Source organism: Drosophila kikkawai, chromosome 3L, assembly GCF_030179895.1.
Source record: "Drosophila kikkawai strain 14028-0561.14 chromosome 3L, DkikHiC1v2, whole genome shotgun sequence".
Taxonomy (NCBI): Eukaryota; Metazoa; Arthropoda; class Insecta; order Diptera; family Drosophilidae; genus Drosophila; species Drosophila kikkawai.
In genome coordinates this window covers 34,201,273-34,225,547 of record NC_091730.1, presented here as the reverse complement: position 1 = coordinate 34,225,547, position 24,275 = coordinate 34,201,273, and the positions used below count along the sequence as shown (strand labels likewise).

The following is a 24,275-nucleotide window of genomic DNA, read 5'->3' as shown; positions in this document are numbered from 1 at the left end:
AAAATGGTGAACACTGCAAAATTATTTTTGGAGTCTACGTTTGTTCATCAATATGCAGAAATGCGTATGCTGATGGAGACAGAGTTCAGTCGTCAATATGTGTGCAGTGCTGATGTCCATGTGCGGCTCCGTACTCGGAAGAAACGCAAGGACGAATCATTTCATGTATACCTACTGCAGATGAAAAAGATTGCGTCACTTGGCAACATCGATGTACGTTCAGTAATCCGTTATGTTGTTGACGGCCTAAGCATGAGGAGTGACTTTAGATACTCTCTCTACTGTTGCAAAACGTACAAAGAGCTAAAGGAGCAGTATGAGGTGTACGAACGCGTGGGCGAGAAGCCGTTCAAGCCGAACAATGAGAGGTCGACACCGGAAAATAGGATGCAGCGCGAGTTCAACCACAGGAGGAATCACTGCTTCAATTGTGGATCTGCAGATCATTTTCGCAAGGATTGCAGGGCTGCGGTGAAATGCTTCAGATGTAACGAGGAGGGCCACATGTCAAGGGATTGCCCTGAATCAACTGCAGATGTTCAAGTTGTACGCAGTGCAAATCGCATGAAAAAGGTGACCATCAACGACGTGGAAGTGGAGTGTCTGGTAGATACGGGAGCCGACGTATCTATTTTGCGCAAGTATGTCTTTGAAAAAATACCGAATGTCATCTTGAAGAGATGTGCGTCGAAGCTGCGTGGGCTTGGAAAGAGGATGACGTGCCCAGTTGGCTACTTTTCGGCTGAGGTTGCAGTAGATCAGGAGTTGACGACACAAAACTTTGTTGTAGTGGAGGATGCGGACATTGAGTATGATGCGCTGCTGGGTTTCGATTTCGTCTCGAAGTTTAACTTTTCGCTGTCGGCCGACGGATACAAGTTTTCTTTCCAGCTGGAGGAGAAGGCTTGTGAGAAGCCAAAGCAGTATGATAAAGAAGTGTCGCAGCTGATCAAGAACTACAAGGCCGTGAATACAGTCGCAGAAGTCCCAGTCAAGATGCGGAAGAAGGTGCTGAAGAAGCCGCCAACAGATGGATATATAAGAATCCTTGGCTATGAGGGAGTGACCAAGAAGCTGACCCGCTGCAATGCTGGAACAACCCAAGAGTGTTTGGCGGAGACGCCGCGAAGAGCAAGCCTAAAATCAGATCTGGCCAGCAATCACAAGTTGCGCAAAGCCCAGATTGATGGCACTAAGAAGGAGAAGTCACTAGCTGAAAAGGAGTGCCAGCTGCTGCAGAAGAAGTCGACCCACGATGAGATCTTCGCCCGCTGTCAGGAGTTGGCCTTCATGAAGATGAGTGAGTCCCAAAAGTCGGCCATAGAGGACCGCAGAATTTTGAAAAAGAAGCAGGAAAGTCGAAGAAAAGATACAAAGAGAGATTCAACGAGCACAGGAATTGTATAGGAGGAACTTTGACCGAAAGCGAAAACCGGAAGTCGATCATAAAGTTGGAGACTTAGTTGCTATACGCCGGACACAGTTTGTAGCTGGAAAGAGGTTGGCTGGAGAGTACATGGGACCGTACGAGGTTGCAAAAGTGAAAAGGAATGGGAGGTACGAAGTTCGGAAGGCAGCAGATTTCGAAGGACCAATTAACACTTCAACCAGTTGTGACTACATGAAGCTGTGGCGATATGTCCAGGACAACGAGGATGATTGGTCATCTGGGACAGATGAGTAGTCAGGAATGGCCGAATGTAAAAAGGAAAGGGATCGAAGCAGGCCGAGAGCTTGGAACTGACAGCAGCTAAGCAGGAACAGAGAGAGAATTATTCATTGTGTTTTGGGAGTTCAGCAGTTACAGTTGAAATTAAGCAGATATAGAAGCAGAAAAAGTAACAAAAGTTGAAAAGAAAACGGAAGAAGCAGATAATAGGAAAGAAAACTTGCACATTTTTAGAAACATATAATATCCGAAAAATTATTATAATAAACGTAACACAAGAGGGAAATACCTATCTTACATATGTATATGTGGGATTGGAGTAGTTTAAAGTATTAGGGACAGCCTAAACTGCTTCCTATTTCACCATAACCGCAAGTATTTCATCAGCAGAGGAGTATAGTATTGTTGTCCCACTCCAAACTCTGATCTGCCATCACTTTTGCTCTCATACTGTCCAAAACCCTAATTTCGTAGAGTCGAAATGAGTCGCTGTAGAAACTGAACGAGGCCAGTCTAGTGCGTCTATAGTACGAAAGAAGAATTTTTAATTATCTTGTGAACTTTACCTGAAATAAAATAAACTTAATTTGTATTATCCCAACATATATTCTTGATCAACACAAACATCCATCTTGCCATGTTCGTCCGTCCATTACCACAAAAATTAGGAGAAATGAGAGGAGAGTTAGATCCAATTCTTGCTTCATAGTCCTGTCACTGTTTGAATAAGCTTTTCGTAATGCACTTCCAGGTTTTGGCGGCTTATATATATTTTTAATTATGTATTTATAATACAAATTTTATATTTCTTAACACCAGCAATGTTAAGTTTAAATTGTTGTTGTACTTTTTATGTACCACACTTTTTTAGGGTTTTTGGTCAAGTCTTGGTCAAGTTGGTGCGTCCACACAAATGGTCGAACGTCTTCTTTAACTGTTCAACTCATTTGTAAGATTTAATACATTTTACCCAATGGTACAAACAGATCTCATAAAACACCCATGCAAACTTCTCATTTAAAAAACAAGCTTTAAGGGTCCATTCTGGTTAGTTGAAAAAAAAAATCGAATTTTTTTTTTTTTCATTTTTTGATAGCTTTAAGTGTCTAGAACATCATACTAAAAGATCAAATCGAAATACGTAATAGTTTAAAAGTTATGAGCCTCCGAACCGGCCGACTCAAAGCAGCTACAGAGCAAACATAAAACTTTAAACGCGTTTTCTGGGAAACTACGTTTTTCGAACTGGCGACCGTCCTATCTCAGTCAATTTTTAACGAATCTTAATGTTTTTTTTTTTTTAAATGCGCGTAATGAAGCTTTCCTTGGAATAGACTACAATTATATTGATAGCTTATGCATTGGATTTTTTATTTTGTATTTGTACACCGATTTCAAAATGGCATTTTTCAGGAGAGCGCTTTCAACTTTGTGATTCTCATGCATTGAACACCAACCGACCTTCGTTCAACTCTGCATAACTTCGTCAATATACCTATGATCGGTGTAAAACTTGGACACAATGTTCTTAAGATATTGAAAATTTACGAAAAAAAAAAAATTAAATACATTTTTTTGTATTTATTACACCTTCATCTTTTATTTGACCCTAAAAAACCAAAAAGAAATCAAGACAAAAAAATTAAATTTTGATGTGAAGGAAAAAATGCCATTTTCAGGTGATTAGTTTTCACTTCCCACCCTCTTAAAAAAAAGAAATACTAAGTTTTATAACAACCATTTAGATTCAAATAGAAGATAATTTCATGCTGATCATAATCATTTTTGATTCACTCCGATATGTTACGTAGTTTTTTGTGAATCGTGCCCATAGCATAGGTAGACATGCCAAAATTAGAAGTTGAGAAAAAGACGATTAAAGTTTTTGATGCGCCCACGTTAACACTTGTGAACCTTGCGTGCATACTTGATTTGAGGCACTTAAAGTTTAAATTCGATAATGAAACTTACACAGTATATTCTTTAAGTAATAAACTATTTTTTAAACAAAAAAAAAATTGCCAAAAAAAATTTGGTTTACATGTATATTCCCCCTTAAGTTAAAGGGAAATAATTTAGGCAAGGTAATGAGAAAGTACATTCGGTGATCATAGAACAACACTTCGAAGCTCTAAAATTTTAAACGAATGACTTGTGTGGTTCTTTATAGCTAAAGTTTGTTTTATATTCGTCGCGATCATCTGAGTCTTCGTTTTCTAAACTACTAATACTTAGTCTCTCCCTATGTGCACTAAGTTAGAAGGCAACTTCTGAAAATCAAAGTTTTGAATATATAATAATTTAACGTTAATTATTCATGAAAGAAAATTCGAGCTGTTCAATTTTCTTGGATTTCCTAATAAGTTGATACCAATGTGGAAGGTAACTTCTGAAAACTTTAATATTTCCAATTTTTTTATCCAGAATTTAATAAAATAAAGTTCTAATTTAGTTGAACTGTGTAATTAATAGATAATTAATGGCCAATTATGGTATAAAAAAATTTCTTTTTCAAAAGTTGCCCATCTAACGTGATGGCTGATGTCCCATACTACCTACGCTCACCCGATCTCCTCTTATTGTTATTTCAGATTGCACGCACGGCTAGTCCGTTCCACTCTTCGGTTCTCCTGCTCTCGCACTGGTAAGCTTAGCTTCTCGGTCGGAAACGCGGCGTTTAGGCTAAAAGCTAGTTTAGTTCCGAAAACAATGTCCGAGATTTCCGACACCACGGCAATTAGAAAACATATATATTCAAACTCAACATTTTTTTCCACCTCCATTATTCTTTAATTTGTTCTGCAACTCCTTACTTATCCCCTTTTCTTTTGGGCTATGAGTTTTTTCTTCCACTCCTTTGCATACATATATTGATAAAGCTAAATTCCGCCTTCACTAAAATATTTAATTATTTTTAATCCATTAAATAAAAAAAAAAAAATTTATTAAAACATAATAAAATAATAATAAATGTTAAACAAAAAAAAAAACAAAATTAAAACACACTTGTTTGACTTTTCACTTAATCCGTATGCCTACATAGCGAAAGCACCGAAAGCATCTTTTTTGCTTTGGTAGCTTGGCTTGTCTTCTGATGTTCCGCACTCAGTTCTGATGCTTATTATATTATCCCTTCATTCACGAGTCCACCTCACGCCACGTCAAAAAGCAGAAGCAAGGAAAACGAGAGAGACCAGGCCTAGCAACGCATGCGGAGCCACACACAGTTTCAGTTCGCAAACTGAGTCACCATTCTACCAGAACTAGTACCTACCAGAAGAAACCATGGCCACCCTTTAAACTCTCATGCCTACTTCAGACTTCTTTTCCGGTCCGGCCATTCTGACAAATACATGCCCTCCTGTCTACAATAAACATCTTAGTTTCACTTCAACTTTATAATTTTATTGAATACTGTAGAAAACTTAGCCAAATTATCCGGAATTCATTTTCCAACTTTACTTCTATTTTAAACATGTTCTAGATTATTTTAATATATTCTCTTATAAACCATTTCTTTCATTACCATTTCCAAACAAGAGATCATTTAAACATTTTTAAATTATACATGAATCAGTTCAATTCATCAATTCGAATTCCAAGATACTTTACTATACTATTACTATACTACATTTTTGTAGTCAATTTTTAAGTTTATTGCCAAACACATTGGCTTTACACATTATATTAACTTCCTTGTTCGTCCATCGCCCAACGCTTGGCTTCACGAATTCATCAACATTGCTCGTCCATCATTTATTTTGTTATTATCCTAGTGCTTATATTTATTGGACTAGTCAAAAAAGATTAGGTTAGGTTGAATCGGATGACCCTCAAGGGTCCACGCATAGGCCAATATGGCCCTTAGTTTTCCGGTTTTCTTCCTCTTGGACGCATCTTCTATCGAAGCCAGAATCGGAGAGCCTAGGTATCTCATTCTTGCCCTCGTTAGGGCCGGACATTTGCAAATGAGATGCTCCAAGGTTTCGGTTGCCTCGGATTCATCACATTTCCGGCATTTGGCGTTGTCGGTAATACCCAGCTTGACTGCATGTGCAACAGAAAGGCAGACCTGTTAGAATACCCACTAACATTCTGCAATCCTTCCGTGGAATATGCAGCACGTTGTGAGTGAGTTTCTCGTTGCGCTCTTTGCACATAATTTTTGATATTCTGCAGGTTGCGGACTTACTCCTCCACCAGATTTTCGCGCTTGCGTCAGCCCTCATGTGCACGGTTTATGCTGGGCAAGCTCTGCTGCTTTCCTGAAGGCGAATACTTCCGCCTGAAATATACTGCAGTGGCTTGCTAGCTTAAACGACAGCCTCATTTCAGGGTCTGAACAGTATATGCCCGGTCCAACTCCTCCATTCATCTTGGAGCCGTCGCTGTATACTGTGCTTTTGACTTTCATAGCGAACGGTCGTGTTTTTGTTTTGCGCTCCGAATTTTTTGGGTTTCTTAGACATTTAAAACCACCGGGGTTCAGTTTATATTGTTAAACTACAATTTTTAAACTTTGACGTTCTGCTACGCGAGTGCATGTGCATGTGTCTTTAAGTGTTTAATTAATATATATATCTAACTAGTAAGCCAGGCGAACTCCGTTACGCCACCTTCGGCAAATTATCCGTTTAATTGAAGTGTTCTTTGGTAAACCACATTTTTTGTGATGTATTGTGGTTAATGGAATTATCTAGGGACCAAATAGCCCCTGGGATGTTAAAATCACCAAGAACTACTAACTAAGTGGTCCCTATCCGAAAGTCTTTTAGAGACCAACTGAATAGCGGAAAGATGGTTTCAATAAATAGGAAGTTCCGACAATGGAGAAAAGATGAAACTGTCTCGTTGGTGGTATTGCCATAAGGGGTTTTTTCAAGGTAAGCTGATTATCCGCCTTACCAATTTCGACCGGTAGTCCGGGCCTGACACCCTGGTAGGGAACTGGGGCTCTGAGAGGACAACTGTTGGGACCCTCCAGTGGACAAAACGGATATGGGCAACACCGGGGGCACGGTCTCACCCGCGACACCTTTGGATAACGAATCTTTTCTGGCACTCTATCTCAGGATTCTTGAATTTTGTCCTGAGGTTGATGGCTATGTCGAGGAAGGCTGCTGTTAGAAGCCTGCCACGTTGGTTGGGATCCTCTTAGATGCTGCACACCAGTAGATCTTCGTGTGCTCACGCGTTGTCTCAATCGGGCATTTTCCCTTACTACATTTCGTCTCTCCTCGCTTAAGTTCTGTTATCACACTTGTTGCTGGCATGCATGCCTTGTGCGGAGACCGATGTTCAAACGTCGTGCTCTAGGCATTTTTAACTATAGGCAAAGTGGTTAATTTAACCTCAATTTCACATAATTTACACAGTCCAACTTACCACCTTAAAGACAAAAGCTGGTTTCCAATTGAAATGTTAGGAAATGAATAAAATTTTTGTTTTTGCAAAACCGTGAAAATCGGTTGGTGCATTCTGGAGTTATGTATATGATCTGGGTCTATAGGCACAGTGGTTAATTTAAGCTCAAATCCGCATAATTGACACAGTTCAACTAACCACCTTTTCTGTTTCAATTATTCTTGAAAAAGCCGCTGAAATATATGAGGAAGGAGAAGAGGACACTAAGCTTGCCTTAAATGCTACAAATTCCCAAGGCTCAGATGCACAATTTGTATTAGTTAACCATTCGAAAGTGCCCAATATTAAATTATATAGCATCGGGGACGAAGACAGGCTGGCAATAGCTGAGAATATTCCAACCGCTGGTCCCGATTGGATTGTAATTCTGCAGCGATTCGATGGTAGTGTCGACTTACATCAGAAATACTTGGATCAAAGCGTTGGTGAACTATCCGGGAAATTCTGGTCTTGATCAAGGACTATATGCAGAGCGGTTCATTTTACCTCAAGTCCACATAATTTACACAGTTCAACTTACCACCCTAAATTCAAATGCTAGCTTCCAAGTGCTCTGATATGAAACGAATAACTTATTTTTCTCAAAATGGAACACTATTTCGGTTTATCATAAAATAAACTGAGTACAGAATTATGGCATGCTATGTGTCAGTGTTGGCGCTTTATGCAAAAATGATTTTCCCGCTTTCTGTTGCAATTTCTCCTGAATTTTCTTTACTGCATAAAATCACAAATTCCGAGACCTTTCCAACGAATGCAAAACCGTGGAAATCGGTTCGTGCGTTCTGGAGTTAATTGATCCCCGCAAAAAAACTCGACTTATTTTTATATAATAGATAATTCACTTTTAGTTTTTGTGTTTTATTATCCCCTCTTTGTGTTGTCCCGTTTATTTGCTTCTACCGGCACTTAAGCGGCTCAAGCTTTCGTTTGTTTTCTCTGCTCACCCACGCTTACGCTCCCGCTCTCTTGTTTTTTTTTCGGTACTGCCTATCTGCGCACAGTGGTTAAAGGTTTGTGAAAATGGTTTCAAATCTTATTTGTGATATTAAAGGCTGCCAAAAAGAGGTTTTGGCAGATCAGCCCAGCCTTTACTGCTGGCTTTGCGATGCGGTCGTTCACGCTAAGTGTCTAAGCTTAACGGGCCGTATCGCTGACGCAATTTCTGCCAAAAATGGCTTGCGCTATTGTTGCCATGCCTGTCGTGAGGTGGAGAAGGATATGTTATCCTTCATGGGGCAAACCAAAAGTGGATTGAGTGAACTTAGGGTCAATTTTCGCAAAACAAACGACCTGTTCACAGCGCTGGACGCTCAATTTAGCGGCATGAAGCTGTTAAGCGAGTCGCCAAAGCGCAAAAAATCGGCTGCTGGTCGGCTGCAGTTGGCCGAACCCCAGCCACCAAAGATTTGGCACACTCCCTCGGCACAGCCCCCGACACTGACGCCAACTCCCATGGTGTTGAGATCGGGAACGGCTAAAGATTCGGCATTCGAAGGAGCCGGGGCAGTAATGGAAGCAGATCCCCCAGTATTATCAGTTGAGTCCGCTGCGGGGTCTCAATCTCTGACACCGCAGACTTCAAAAAAAATCTCAGCTATCCCAAAGGGCAAAAATAGGGCTGAACCACTAGCAGAAGTCGGTAATGCTGCGTTACCAAAGACCCTCACCGATATTCCACCATTAAAAGCATTATTTGTTTCTCGGCTTGCCCATGACCTCTCATCGGAAGATGTACTACCTCATATACAGAGCAAAATACAAGCCAATAATGTGAAAATAGAAAAATTCAATTTCTCATACCCCAGAGATATCTCATCTTTCAATATAAGTGTCTCCCTCGATCTTTTTGACACAATTTGTTCTGGTGACTTCTGGCCCGAGCACGCTGTAGTCAAGGAGTACGAGGTAAAGATAAAGAAAATACGGCCTTTACGGCCGGCACAAACCACAGTGACTGCGGGCGTCATGGCAGTGCCAAAAAACTAAATACCTCCCTCCTACTTTCCTATCAGAATACTAGAGGCTTACGCAGCAAGCTCTCTAAATTGTATTCTGATAGTTTTTCGTTTGCATCCCAGGTGATTGTGTTTAACGAAACTTGGTTAAAGCCGGAGATTCTCAGCTCCGAAATTTTTCCGTGTAAGTACACAACTTATAGATTGGACCGTCTTTCCCAGCGAGGTGGTGGAGTTTTAATTGCCGTTGACTCCACCCTTATTTCCGAACTGGTGCAAATTGACGATCTCACAGGTATTGAATTTATGTGTGTAAAACTATCATTTCCAGGTAGTTTTATCTATATAACCTGTTCTTACGTTCCTCCATCTGCTGAAGAGCCTATTTCTTAGAAACACCTTTCGGCAATTCAGGCCGTCTCCAACATGCTTTCGGATAGAGACCAACTAATAACTCTAGGAGATTTCAATATACCTGGAGCTCGTTGGTCATCAGATGGTACGTCCAATGTCCTCCAAACTGCGGCAAAGCATGACCTCATAGATGGCTTGCTTGACATTTCGTTGTCCCAAGTCAACCATGTTGTAAATTCTTTAAATCGCCTACTAGATCTGTGTTTCGTCTCTGATCCTGTAGGTGTAAACTTAACAAGAGTCGATCCATTGACGCTTCCCGAAGATCCTTACCACCCTACTTTCGAAGTGACCATCGATTAGGGAATTGTCGTAAAGACCAAACCTGATCTGAGTCGCTCAGCCACTAAAGTTCGCTGCTTTCGTAAAGCAAACTTTCATAGGCTAGATATCTTGATTTCTGAATTTAATTGGTCTGAACTTTACAGGTGCACTGACATGGCGTCCGCCGTGGATATTTTTTACAGTGCCATGAATGCGTTCTTTGCATCGTGTGTTCCGTTGACCTATCCGTCGGTGTCTAGTAAACCACCTTGGTTCACCAAAGAGCTGACACGCCTAAAAAACGTCTAGGCTTTATAATCGTTATAAACGTACCGGTTCTCCTGCTGTTCATTCAAGATATCTTAGTCCTCGGTCGGATTTCACCGTGTTTAACGCGCAGTGTTATAAAAGTTATTTAACTCGTTGTAGGGTTCAGTTCACGCAGAACCCGAAACAGTTTTATAACTATGTTAACACTAAGCGAAAACCCAATTTACATCCTTCATCGCTTTCGTTCAAGAATGCTACAGCAAACTCTGATCAGGCCATCGCCGATCTCTTTGCCGAGTTTTTCAAAACTACATATTGTTCCTCAAATAGCTTAGATCAGACTTACTCTTTTGATTTGCCCAAGTCGAACCTAATTTTCAGTCCTATTTAACCGAAAGCTTCCTTAGTTTGGATCTTCATCGTCTAAAACCAGTTTACTCACCGGGTCCCGATGGAATACCAGGCTGCGTGCTCAGGTATTGTGCTGGAGCTCTGTGCAATCCCCTTCTGAAATTGTTTACCTTATCTTTAGAAACCTCAGAATTTCCCCTTATTTGGAAGGAATCATTTATCATTCCTCTCCACAAAAAAGGTAGCAAATCGGACGCCAGCAACTATAGAGGAATCTCTAAGTTGTCGGCAATTCCAAAACTTTTCGAGAATGTAATTACTCCCCATTTGCGGCATTTATGCAGATCCGTAATTTCACCATGTCAGCATGGTTTTATGAGGCGAAGATCGACCACTACAAATCTCCTGGAACTCACCTCTTTCGTTATTAGAGGGTTCCAACGTAACTTTCAAACCGACGTGATTTACACAGACTTCAGTAAAGCTTTTGACTCGGTTAATCATCTTCTTGTAAGGAAGCTTGACTTAATCGGGTTTCCTGTCGATCTTCTTAAATGGATTTTGAGCTATTTGAGTGACAGAACTCAAAAGGTTCTGTTTAAAAATGCTCTATCCAAATTCCTCAGAGTCACTTCTGGCGTCCCACAGGGTAGCCACCTCTGCCCGCTGCTATTTACATTGTTTATCAATGACCTCCCGCTGGTTCTAACGAATTCTAGAGTACTTATGTACGCTGATGACGTTAAGCTATGCTTGCAGTATAAGGACAGCTCTTGCCAGACAGGTTCTATGTACGGATTACAACCGCCTCTCTGACATTATAATTCGTAGCGATAGCCCTTCTGTACTAAAAACTTTAATAATTGTTGAGTTAGCTCGTAGTGTATCACCGTAGTCTAATTTTAGTTTATTATTTTTAGTTTATTTATTTAGTTACATTATATTATTTTTTTTTATATTTATTTTGCATGCGTTTTTATTTATTTATCGTAGTTATTATTTAGTTACATTATATTATACTTTTTTTATATTTATTTTGCATGCGTTTCTACTTATTTATTATAATTTTTATTATATTATATTTTTTTTTCCTTATTAAATTTTATTTTTGTTCTCTCGTAACGTTTCCTCGTTCTTTTCTTCCTTCATTCACCACGTCTATCTAGTTCGCGATTCGTGCCGTACGTTACACGGCTGCGCCCCTCGGTCGGTTGGGCGGGAGGTGGAAGCGGGACCCCGCGCGATAAAAAAAAAAATATATATATATATGAGCCGTACATCTGACTACATGATACCCAGAACGTGCCCGGATGTAAACACAATAGTATTCATGGGACCAAATGACTGGAAGTCAGCGCAAAAAGCAGGTGGAGGAGTAATACCGCAACCTGCAGAATATCAAAAATTATGTGCAAAGAGCACAATGAGAAACTCACCCACTACGTGCTGCATCTTCCGCGAAAGGACTGCAGAATGTTAGTGGGTATTCTAACAAGTCACTGCCTGTCTGCTGCACATGCAGTCAAGCTGGCTATTACCGACAACGCCAAATGCCGGAAATGTGATGAATCCGAGGCAACCGAAACCTTGGAGCATCTCATTTGCAAATGTCCGGCCCTAACGAGGGCAAGAATGAGATACCTAGGCTCTCCAGTTCTGGCATCGCTAGAAGATGCCTCCAGGAGGAATCCAGGCGAACTCCTTGCCTTTGCGAAAAACACCTTTATGTTCAAGGATCTCGAAACCCGCATAAATAGTCTCTAGGTCCATCCAGGAGTTTCCCCGGATAGCTATGGGCCATATTGGCCTATGTGTTGCCCCTCAAGGGCCGTCCAGACTAACCTAACCTAAACGTAAACCCATTTCCCATCCTTCCTCGCTCTCTTTTGATAAAACAAGAGCAGATAATGATCAGGCAATAGCCGATCTATTTGCTCAGTTTTTTCAAACCACTTACTCCAACTTAATAGACCCAAATCAGGCTTATTCTTACATCATCCCCAAATCGAACCAAATCTTCAGTCCTACCTTAAACGAAAGCTCTCTTCTTTTAGATTTTCATCGTGTTAAGCCAGTTTTTTTTACCAGGTCCCGACGGAATACCAGGCTGTGTGCTTAGGAATTGTGCCGAAGCCCTGTGCAATCCCCTTCTCAAATTGTTTACCTTACCCTTAGAAACCTCCCACTTTCCCCATATTTGGAAGAAATCATTCGTTATTCCTCTCCACGAAAAAGGTAGCAAATTGGAGGCCAACAATTACAGAGGAATCTCTAAGTTGTCGGCCATCCCTAAACTGTTCGAAAATGTTATCTTAAATGTCATCTGCAGCACCTGTGTAGGTCAATTTTTATGATAAATACCTAAATAACTTTCAGACAGATGTAATCTATACTGATTTCAGTAAAGCATTTGATTCTGTTAACCATTCTCTTCTTGTGCGGAAACTTGATTTAATGGGATTTCCGATTGATCTTCTTAATTGGATCTCATGTTATCTAAATGGCAGGACGCAAAAGGTCCTTTTTAAAAATAAACTATCTAATGTTCTTAGGGTTACATCTGGCGTCCCGCAAGGGAGTCATTTGGGTCCCCTACTGTTTACATTATTTATCAACGATCTGCCGAAGTTTTGACCAACTCCAGAGTACTTATGTACGCTGATGATGTGAGGAGGCCTCACAACCAGGGCAGTTTTGTAGTGTTAAGATCATTTCCATTTCATAGAATCTAAGTTCATTTTCAATTCTGTAGTCTGTAAGCTCATTTATCCCTAGCATGTAAGGTAACATATACATTTAGTATTAAACATTAGGACGTAAGCGACAAAATACTAAGACCCACGAAGGGAACATTATTTAGGGATTTAGTAGTAGGGACTAGATTTAAGAGAAACGCGCTCGAGATTTAAGAGAAAAACAACGAAGAGACGACGAGCGGCCGAACACACACACGAGCGGCCGAAGAACCACGAACAGCCGAAGAAAACAACGAACGGCCGAGAGCGGCCGAACATACACACGAGCAGCCGAAGCCGGCAGCCGACCGAGCCGAAGGACGGCCAGCCGAACCGTCTTCGGCAAACACCCGATCAGCAGAAGCATGGCGTCGGCACACACGACAGGGCCCGAGCAGCAGATCGGCGGCCATGACCCCAGCCGAAGCTCACCCGAAGCTTCCCGAAGTCGGGAGTAAAACGACGCCAGCGATCGCCGACGGCCTATAAAAGGGCCTCGGCAAGCCGAGCCCGGTCTCTTCTCTCGGAATACCAGCAACAGACCAGACGTGCCACGGAGCTAAAAGGAATACCATTGGAATAAAACCACGCCGCCGGCCACGTGCCCAAAATGGAGTTGGAGTAAACTACTGGTGAGCTGGCCAAGGGCCAACCCCTGCGGGGTGGGGGAACTTCGAGTGCGTTTAGGTTAGGAATTGATAGAATACTGATAGAATACTGTTAGGAAGTTAGAATACTGTAAATAAACTCTGGACTTAGTTAAATGAACTCAACAGCTGAATATTATTTACCCTCTCGGCGCCCCATTATTTCTGGAGAGCAAGGGCCACCGGCACATGGCCAGCGTGGTCGGCAACCCTTCGCTTCTCCTTCCCTAGAGGAGGGGCCGGTACCCCGGCATGCGGGATCGGCCTTCTTCCCGGTTAGGTGTCCACATTTTCTCTCTCGAGGCGGCGAAGCGGTACTCGGCCTGCGGGACAGTCTCTCCGTTTTGGAGCCCTTTTCCCCAACACCCAGGGCGACCGGCACATGGTTTTGCGTGGCTGGTGGCCCTCACCCGGATCCCGTTTGTTCGGGCATATCGGGGAAACTGGATCTCGGCTTGCGGGACCGGTCTCCTCCGATTCCGGACGATTCCCCACCTCACTCGGACCCCGTTTTGTTGGGACATATCAGGGGAACTGGATCTCGGCTTGCGGGACCGGTCTCCTCCGATTCCGGGCGGCCCCATCTCACCCAGAGGCGGCGGGGCGGTACTCGGCCTGCGGGATGGACTCGCCGTTTCGATATCCCTTCTCGGGAACCCAGGGCGGCCGGCACATGGCATGCGTGGCCGGCAGCTCTCACTTCGGGCCGCTCATTCGGAGATCAGGGAACACCGGTACCCCGGCTTTGCGGGATCGGTCCGACTTCGGAAGATGCGTTTTCGTCCCGGATCTGGCAATCGGACTACGGCTTGCGGAGCCGGTTGCCCGGATTTCGGGAGTTTTCCTGACCATCGCCGGCCCCTTTTCGCACCCAAATAAACATACCGGCCTTCGGGCCCGTCCTTTCTCCTGCCTGTCTCCGTAAAATTATAAATATTTTCTGTAGAGGACTCCTGGGCCGACTGAGTCATTATCCTGGCCATAGCATCCTTACAGAATGGCGCCCGAACAGGGACTAGGCAGGATAATTCAAGGATAATTCCATCTAACGTGGCTTAAAGCACCACCAGAAAAAAATTCAGGTCGAAAAGTCGAGGTTAGGTTTGAAAACTTAGAAAAAAACATTTCTGTTGCTAGGCCACATAGACCGAAGCGGGAAGAGTAGAAGAGAAGCATAGAAAAAAAAAAAATGAGCGAGAATTTAGGGGAAAAAAATACCGCATAGCAACAGAAGACAAAGCCGCCGTCATAAAGTACAGTCGGACGCAAAGCCACGTGTAAGAAAATTTTAACGAAGCCAGACGAACAAGCCACGAAGAAATTTTACGACGCCCGACGAACATGAATACGAACCACACGCTAGGAACCGACCAAAGCACACGACGCAAAGCCGAGACCACGATTTCACGACGTACGACGAGTACACACGAGAGAAAAGCCAAACACATGTTCAGAGAGAGAGCTGCCGAAGCGGAGTACAACACGTCGTCGACGCCGCAGCCGGCGTCCACGAGAGCAGAAAACTAGCCTTCCTATCCCGACGCACAAAGGGTTTCTCTTACCCGCAGGAAGCCCGAAGCCAGCCGACCTTCAACTATATAAGTCTTCGCTGCCACGCCATCGAGATCAGTCGATCACCAACGCTACGAGAGCTAACATCAAGAAAATTTAATCAACGCTACGAAGGACAACGCCAGCATCCTGGAAGGACATAGCAAAGGACAACGCCAGCATCCTGACAGGACATACCAAAAGGATACTCCAGGGATCCTTCAAGGACATACGCCAGGACCCCCACTCGACTCCAAGGATACCTCAAGGGTCCTCGAGCATCATCAGCAGGGTACTACAACAGGGATACGCTCCAGGATCAGGGTTCAGGACCCTCAACCATCGCTACGAGGCTAAACCAAGCCACTCAAGGATCTCGGCCGTGCATCTCCGCGCTTCACGCATACGCTTCCCTTTCCGCGACTTCGATATCGATACGCGAACGGGCTTCCCGATCTTCCTTCGCGATCGCTGCCAGGACACGCGTCGAACTACAATCCTAGTACCAGCCGTGCCGCGAACAATTGGCGAGCCGCCTCAGCCACGTGCCCAGAATCGGAACCCCGTTCGATTATCGTCGTTTACGCTGCGACAGATTTCGCACCCAAATAAACATACCGGCCTTCGGGCCCGTCCTTTCTCCTGCCTGTCTCCGTAAAATTATAAATATTTTCTGTAGAGGACTCCTGGGCCGACTGAGTCATTATCCTGGCCATAGCATCCTTACAATGACGTCAAACTTTGTGTGCAATATAACGACAGATCTTAACAATTTTCAAACTTGGTGCCGCGTGAACTAACTAAACTTGAATGGCTTTCAATGCAAGCTAATGACATTTTCCCGAGTCGTTCCTAAGCCTGCAACTTATACGCTAAACTGCTGTTCTTTGGAAAAAATTAATATAGTTGATGATTTAGGTGTCCGTCTGGATCCTAGACTCGACTTTATCGATCATATTTCGTGCATGGTGAATAAAGCCAGGGGTGTGCTTGGTTTCATTAAACGGTGGTCGAAGGAATTCAATGACCCCTATATTACAAAATCTTTATATACTTCACTTGTTCGTACTATCTTAGAATATGGATCCTGCGTTTGGAGCCCTCAGTATGGCGTCCATACGTCCATAGAATCGGTTCAAAAGAACTTCTTACTTTTCGCTTTACGCGGTTTAAACTGGGATGCAAACCAGAGGTTACCGTCTTATTCTAGTAAACTCTTACTAATTAACTTATCAAGCAATCTTCGTGAAACTTTGGAGATAGTTAAAAGTAGAATCGGAGATGGTAAAAAAATTTTGTTATAAACAATATTGAACAAAATGGCGGACCTATGGAAAACATGCCGCAGCGCCTCGAGCGTTGAGTTTCCCGGCTATGGACACGATAGAGCACGTTATTTGTGTCGGAAATCCTCAAACAAAAAATTTTTGTATTCATTACATTATTACCTTCTATTTTAACCTAAAAAACTAAAAAGAAATTATGACAACAAAATTTAATTTAGTTTTGAAGGGAAAAATGTTATTTTCAGGGAATCAGATTTTACTTCCCACCCTCTTAAAAGATAGTAATACTAATTTTTACGACCCCCATTTAGGTTCAAATAGAAGATAATTTCATGCGGATCATAAAAATTTTTTATTCACTTCGATATATTACACAGTTTTTTGTGAATCGTGTCCATAGCTTAGGTAGAAATGCAAAAATTGGAAGCTGAGAAAAAGACGTTTAAAGTTTTTGATGCGCCCACGTTAACACTTGTAGACTTTGCGTGCATACTTGATTTGATGCACTTAGAGTTGGAATTCGATAAGAAACTTACACACTATATTCTTTAAATAATAAACTATTTTTTAAACCAAAAAAAAAATTTGCCCAAAAAATTTTGGTTTACATGTATATCCCCCCTTAACAAATTTGGTTAATATTTGGTATGGAGTCCTTTTGCATCCATAACAGCATGGAGACGTCGCGACATCGAATTTATAAGACCTTTTAGGTCATAATACTGAGGTATTTTCTCCCATTCCTCCTGGATGGCTTTAATTAAAGCACTCTTATTTGTTGGAGCCCGTTTAGCCACTTTCTTCTTCAATAAAGCCCACAAATTTTCTATATGATTTAAGTCCGGGCTTTGGGCAGGAGTATCGATGACCTTGCTGCAGTTGTAAAGCAACCATGTCCTGCACAGAAGCGATTTGTGTTTAGGATCGTTGTCCTGGTACAGCTTGTATTTCAGTTTATTTGGGTTTTGGGGATCAATGAAGCCAAATTTGTTCGCGCTTTTTGACAATTCATTTTTAAGAATGTCCAAATAAAACTCCTTTGTCATAATTTCGTTAAAAATCCGCAGCTCTCCAACGCCTTGGGATGATATGCAACCCCATACCATAACAGACAGCTTGCCAAATTTCACAGTTGGTATAATATTCTTTTGCTGGAAAGCTGTATTTGCCTTTCTCCAAACTTTTGTGGGGCCATCATGAGTATAGAGCAGCGATGGGCACGCCGTGGCTCAATTTGCTCACACTGCTCAAACCGTTATCTTTTTTCGGAGGCGCCAGCAAGTCGCACAATTCCAGTCGGTCCTCGCGATCAGCGAACCGTGAAGATTTACAAAAACAACCACACTGACCTTTGGCGCAGGTAGCGAGCACATCCCCGCGATCCCGAGTTTGCAACAACAAAACATAAGCGACCGAACTCGCACATCGTCCCAAAAACAAAAACAATTTTAAAGGGACCTGCGTGGCTGGCGTTGACTTCTGCACTAAAGAAAAAAGATTGGTTTTTTTTTACAGTCGTTTTTCTTAGGCGGACATGAATGCACGCCAAAATGGCTGAAGATATTGATCTACTTAAAAAGTTTTTGTCAGTGTATTTTCTCGGCTCGCACATTCTGTGTGTCGCGTGGGTGCGACGCTTCGCAACGCTGGGGGTTGTTGTTGTTTTTTTTTTTCAGCGAGCTGCTGCTCAAACCGTTAGATCTCGTGCCCATCGCTGGTATAGAGCATTATCTTCGTCTCGTCACAAAAAATTACATCATCCCAATACTCGGAAGGCTGGTTAATGTGGGCAATCGAAAAATTAAGCCGCCTTTCAATATTTATAGCCGAAAGCATAGGCTTCTTTCTGGCTACATGTGATGAGTACTTGTGTGCATTTAAAACTTTTCGCACTGTCTCATGGCTCGTTTTTTACCGCAATCATTTTTAATGTCTTCTCTGCACGATTTATTATATTGTAAACCGTTCTCAGTTTAATATTAAACATTTCAGAAAGTTCCTTGGCCGATTTGCCCTTATAATGGTTATAGTAAACCAACTGTATTGTGTTTTCATCAACTCGTTTGCCAGGCATGTTCAAAAACGCTCACTCTAATCAACTGCAAAGTTTTCCAAACGAACTTCTTCACGAAAACAAAAGCTAAGATCCCTCCGAAGTGGCACGCGTCCATTTTTCTCGAAAATGATGCAGCGTTGCCATATTCTGGGAATCCCCTTAACTTGTGTTTGCATTTTGCAAAGAATTATTTGACAACGGAATACTTGCGGTTATTTTGTTTTTGTTGTTTTTTGTGATGATTAATAAAGATATTTTATTTTTTCTTATGCATATTAATAGCTAAAACATCATTTTATAATATTAAAAGAAAAAATTAAGGAAAAAAATAGTTTTTGTTGATAAATTTCAAGTTTAAAAAATAAATTCTGTGTCGTTTATCATTTTGCAAAGAATTTCTTGACAAACTGTATGTATGTACCCTGCAGTACCATTCATCAACATTTCATCAACGTTTCATCAATAACCGAAGCGTTTTGTTGATGATTCATCGATGAATTGCCATACAAATTACTGATGAATTTAACATGGGCATGTCATAGGCTGTCATCAACAGCAATTCATCAACATTTAAGCATCATTTCATCGATGAATTATTGATGAAATACTGATGAAAGGCTGATGAAATGTTGATGAAATACTAATGAAAGGCTGATGAAATACTGATAAAATACTGATGAAATACTGATGAAATACTGATGAATTACTGATGAAAGGCTGATGAAATACTGATGAATTATTGATGAAATGTTGATGAAATACTGACGAAAGGCTGATGAAATGTTGATGAAATACTGATGAAATGTTTATGATTTGTTGATGAAGTACTGATGAAATGTCGATGAATCATCAGTATTTCATCAACATTTCATCAGCCTTTCATCAGTATTTTTAATAATTTTAATAATTTAATTCAAATATAATAGAAAAATTCATAAAATTTTATTGTTATTTTTTATTGTATACTAAAATTAAAAGACAAATATATACAATTAACATTAAATTCATATATCGAAAGGCCTCAAGGTCTGTTTGCTCCTCGGTTTTCCGCTTTTTATTGACGTAGACCAAATTTTTTGCGCAGTAACTTCTCTGGAGGCTCAGTTCTATCCACTTGGGCAATTGCATCTACAAAAAAATAATAATTAATCAAGGGAATACATAATAATACAATTAAATAGAATTTACCCAAAAGATCCTTGTTTCAATATGTTGGGCATTACTGCAGTCCGAAAAGAAAAAAATAATATAATATATAATAAATAAAATAATACACATAGACTTTTATTTAATTAAAAACAATCACATTAGTCACCTTTTTATATATTCCTATGAGATTTATATAAAACAGAGTTTATACAAACTCTAAGAAGCCGCCAGCCAGATTTGCCAAATAGTAAAAACACTTTAATTGTCGATTTAGTTAATTAAACATCTTTATTTCACAACCGTTCACAACCGCAGGCTCTCGTTTTCTTCAAACAATTAATTCGGGTACGCATGAGCATACGACAGGAAACCAAAAACGTTCTGAGATAAGTGTGACCTTCTTTTTAGTATTTTAAACAGTGTGACTTTTGGTATTTTCAACAATTCCAATAAGGCCCGGAACGAATTTATTTAATAATTTATTTATTAATTAATGAAACACACGACACTTCTGCAGTGCAGAGCACTTCAACTTCTAATGCAAAGGGAATAAGAAGAAGCAAGACGAAACCGAAAATATGGAGTCGAACCTTCGAGAATCATTTTACTTGCGTCTTCTACTTTGTTTCGGACTTCGAAAAACGAAGCCCATGAAAATTGTTTTTGTTTTTTTTTTACATGCACAGACAAATCGGACTCGAAGGGAGTTCGGGTCTCCGAAAGGAGTTCGGGTTCAAGTAGCAGTCGGCCGAGCGTCGATTCTGCCGGCGTCGCAGTCGGCGCGTTGATGAAATGTTGATGAAAAGGCCTATTGATAAATGTGGTACTGCAGGGTACATATGTATGTATGTGAATCTATATATATAAAAATGGAGACAAAAAATGTTACTAATGGCATCACAAGAGAACGGCTGGGCCGATTTGGCTCAAATTTTTTTCAGTTGTTTGTAATTGTCAGAAGAAGGTAAGAAGGTAAGAAAATTTTGGGAAGACCTTCCGGAAAAGTCGCTAGCGGCTCAACAGATGGACACACTGTTGTATGTAAAATTCTGAAACACCCTACAAAGATCATAGCTGCGTTGAAATTGTGTATCAATGAACTCGGTAAAAAAATATTTAAACAAAAAAATCGAGCTAACGAAGCATTACCAATTGGAAGTAATGCCTGCTGTTAGACGATCAAGACTTGGACGGCGTTCACGCAATGCAATAAGTATTCAGAATTCCCGTAATAGTCGGACGCAAAAGGAACGTACAGAAATAAATGCATCGATACGTGCCCAAATGGCACAGCTTCTCGCTCCACAAAGATCACCTCAAGCCCGACATAATAATAGAGAAAGACGAGCCGCAAATGAAAACTTGAATCGCGCTGCATTCGCATACAATCCTGAAACATCCTACAAGGATTGTATTCGCTACTATATAGAAATTCAGCCCAATCAAACAGTTTCCTAAATCTTGCACAAAAATATAACGGATGCTTTCCAATTACGTCATTTGGAGTCGAGGTTTTTCATCAATCAGGCTACAATCCAAGTTATAAGGTAATGGCGTCTCTTTTTTATCAAAATTAACAACTCACATTTTTTAAAATTGCATTCCAACATTCAGATTCATGGGCAAATTCAACACCGAGCGGGCGCTTTGTTATCACCACAAAACAAAGATCTTAAATTCCTTCAGATCTATTTCATTGGTGATTCGGCAGTTGAACTAAATCACCGCTGTGCAATTTTTACTGAAACTTAACGTGAAATTATCGAACAATTGCAAAATCTTCTTTATGTGCATAATGAATTGGTCAGATTGTTCAAAACTGCATTGGATATAATGCATTATGACGAACATAAAATCATTATCAGCGCTGACAAAAGACCCACTGGTAGCCATGCAAGACAATTTACACACCCACTATCAATGAACACGCAGTGGTGATTGTTGGCGAGAATGTGGAATAACGCGATATTGTTTTTAACCGTCGGGATAATGGCCAAGTGCAGCGAGTTTATGAGACTCATCGGTCACATGATGCTCTTCAATATCCGTTAATGTTCTGTCGTGGAGAAGGTGGGTATCACTTCAACATAAAGATGGTCAATCCAACGACAGGTTTGTTTACAAGTCATCACTTCTTTTTGATTCTACAACTAAGTTTGAATTCAAATTCTAGGAGAAGAAACGAATAAGAACGTCAACTCTATGAATTTTGATGCGTATCGATTGATGATTCGACTAGATGTTGACAATCATCTGTTAAGATACCACCGTTTGTTTCAACAGTACTGTGTCTCAATTTCATTCGTTTTAATCAGTCGAAGTTGCGGTCAGACGAGTACATTCACTTGCGTGACGCCATCGCTACTGAAGGACACGCGAACAACATCGGTTGTTTGACCAATCTCCCAGCAACTTATGTTGGAAGTCCGCGCCATATGCAAGGGCAAATTTAAAGGAGAGGTAGTTCTTATCCCACGAATTCCTATTATTCCAACAGATCTTCCATTCCAATTCAAGACGATTCAGTTCCCAGTTCGATTGGCATTTGCGATGACCATCAATAAATCGCAAGGCCAATCGTTGGAAGTCTGCAGGATAAATCTAGAATATCCATATTTTTCACATGGCCAGCTATACGTAGCCTGTTCGCGTGTGGGAAAGCCGTCATCATTATTTATTTTTACACCGGATAACAAAACAAAAAATATTGTTTATCAGATCGCTCTCCACAGATTTCAAGTCAAAAAAATTTGTCAATCCAACGACAGGTTTGTTTAAAAGTCATCACTTCTTTTTGATTCTCAACTAATTTTGAATTCAAATTTTAGCCTAAAATTTTTAGGAGAAGATAGGAATAAGGTCAGCTCTATGAATTTTTATGCGTATCGATTGATGATGTTTCAACAGTACTGTTTCGACATGTACGTCAAAGTAGAAACGGAACGTCTCAATTTAATTTGTTTTAATCAGTCGAAGTTGGGGCGAGATAAAGTTCGCCGGGTCCGCTAGTACATATATAAATATTTTCAAATCAAATTGTACATTTCAGTACTTTGCACAAATATATTGTATACATAAGTATGTACATAGCAACATATGTACACTGAATAAAAACGAAGTCCGTAACTTATTAAAAATATGTACGTACGTAAATCCCATTCACACCGTCTAGGTTGAAGTTGCATCCATATTTAACATCAATTCAGCAATTTATTATACCCTTGCAGGGTATTATAATTTCAGTCAGAAGTTTGCAACGCGGTGAAGGAGACGTTTTCGACCCTATAAAGTATATATATTCTTGATCAGCATCAACAGCCGAGTCGATCTAGCCATGTCCGTCTGTCCGTCTGTCCGTCCGTCTGTCCGTCTGTCCGTCTGTCCGTCTGTCCGTCCGTCTGTCCGTTTCTACGCAAACTAGTCCCTCAGTTTTAAAGCTATCTGAATGAAACTTTGCATATAGTCTTCTATATGCTCTCACTGCTATATATGTCGGAACGGGCCGGATCGGACGACTATATCATATAGCTGCCATACAAATGTTCGATATATTTTTAGAAAAAAAATTATAACTTTGCTGTTTTTCAACATTTTTACACCATTTTTTAGATATGACCATTTTATATTATTTTAGAATTTTGGTAAAAATTTTATGAAAATCGGACGACTATATCATATAGCTGCCATAGGAACGATCGGGAAATTAATAGAAAAAAAATTATAGATTCGTTGTTTTTCAACGTATAAGCTTATTTTATTATTCTAGAATTTTGGTATAAATTTCAAAAAAAATCGGACATCTATATCATATAGCTGCCATATAAACCGATCCGTAGATGTATACAAAATGTAAAGCTGGGAATGCAAAACTGTAACTGTCAAACTGTAAACATAATAAGTATAGGTAAAATGTAATGAAATAATATCTGCAAGGGTATACAAACTTCGGCGTGCCGAAGTTAGCTTCCTTTCTTGTTTTATTTATTGACTTCAAATAACTTCCACATACCTTATAATATTTAATTTGTAGGCAACTTTAACTTCTGAATGCAACAGCAGTCAACTCAAAATGCAAGTAGAATTAGTAGAAGCAAGGCAGACCCGAAGACCGAAAATTCTTGCTTGTGAGGGTTTAGCCGACCAAAGCTATGCCTTGTAATTAGATCCACATATTTAGGTCAAACATAAATATTCTGGCCATGTCTAAAGCAAAGCATCGACCTACATACATATACATATGTGTAGTGTTCTGCAGTACTGCAGTACTTGAAGTCTCTAGGCGGCTTCGATATTATGAAAACCAAAAACAAACCTAACAAGAAAGGAAGCTAACTTCGGAACGCCGAAGTTTGTATACCCTTGCAGATTGGTTTTCATATTTATATTATAGATTTAAATGCTGACAACACACACAAAACATTTTACCTATTTTTATTATGTTTACAGATTGGCTGTTACAGTTTTAAATTCCCAGCTTTATATTTTCTTTACATCTATCGAT

General features: G+C 40.6%; 1 protein-coding gene and 1 long non-coding RNA gene across 4 annotated transcripts in view; both read right to left on the bottom strand.

The window, feature by feature from the left end:
• The window catches only part of Parp1 (Poly-(ADP-ribose) polymerase), a 152,796-nt gene that overhangs the window by 31,343 nt on the left and 97,178 nt on the right, over positions 1 to 24,275 (bottom strand). The window lies entirely within an intron of this gene.
• On the bottom strand, positions 5,095 to 7,884 carry LOC138928485 (uncharacterized). Of its 2 annotated transcripts, none has more exons than XR_011444907.1 (3): positions 7,232 to 7,884; positions 7,055 to 7,172; positions 5,095 to 6,995 (listed from the first exon to the last, which is right to left on the bottom strand). It is a non-coding gene; the product is annotated as an uncharacterized lncRNA (long non-coding RNA). The 2 variants fall into 2 exon arrangements; XR_011444908.1 differs by having other exon boundaries at positions 7,055 to 7,554; positions 7,614 to 7,884.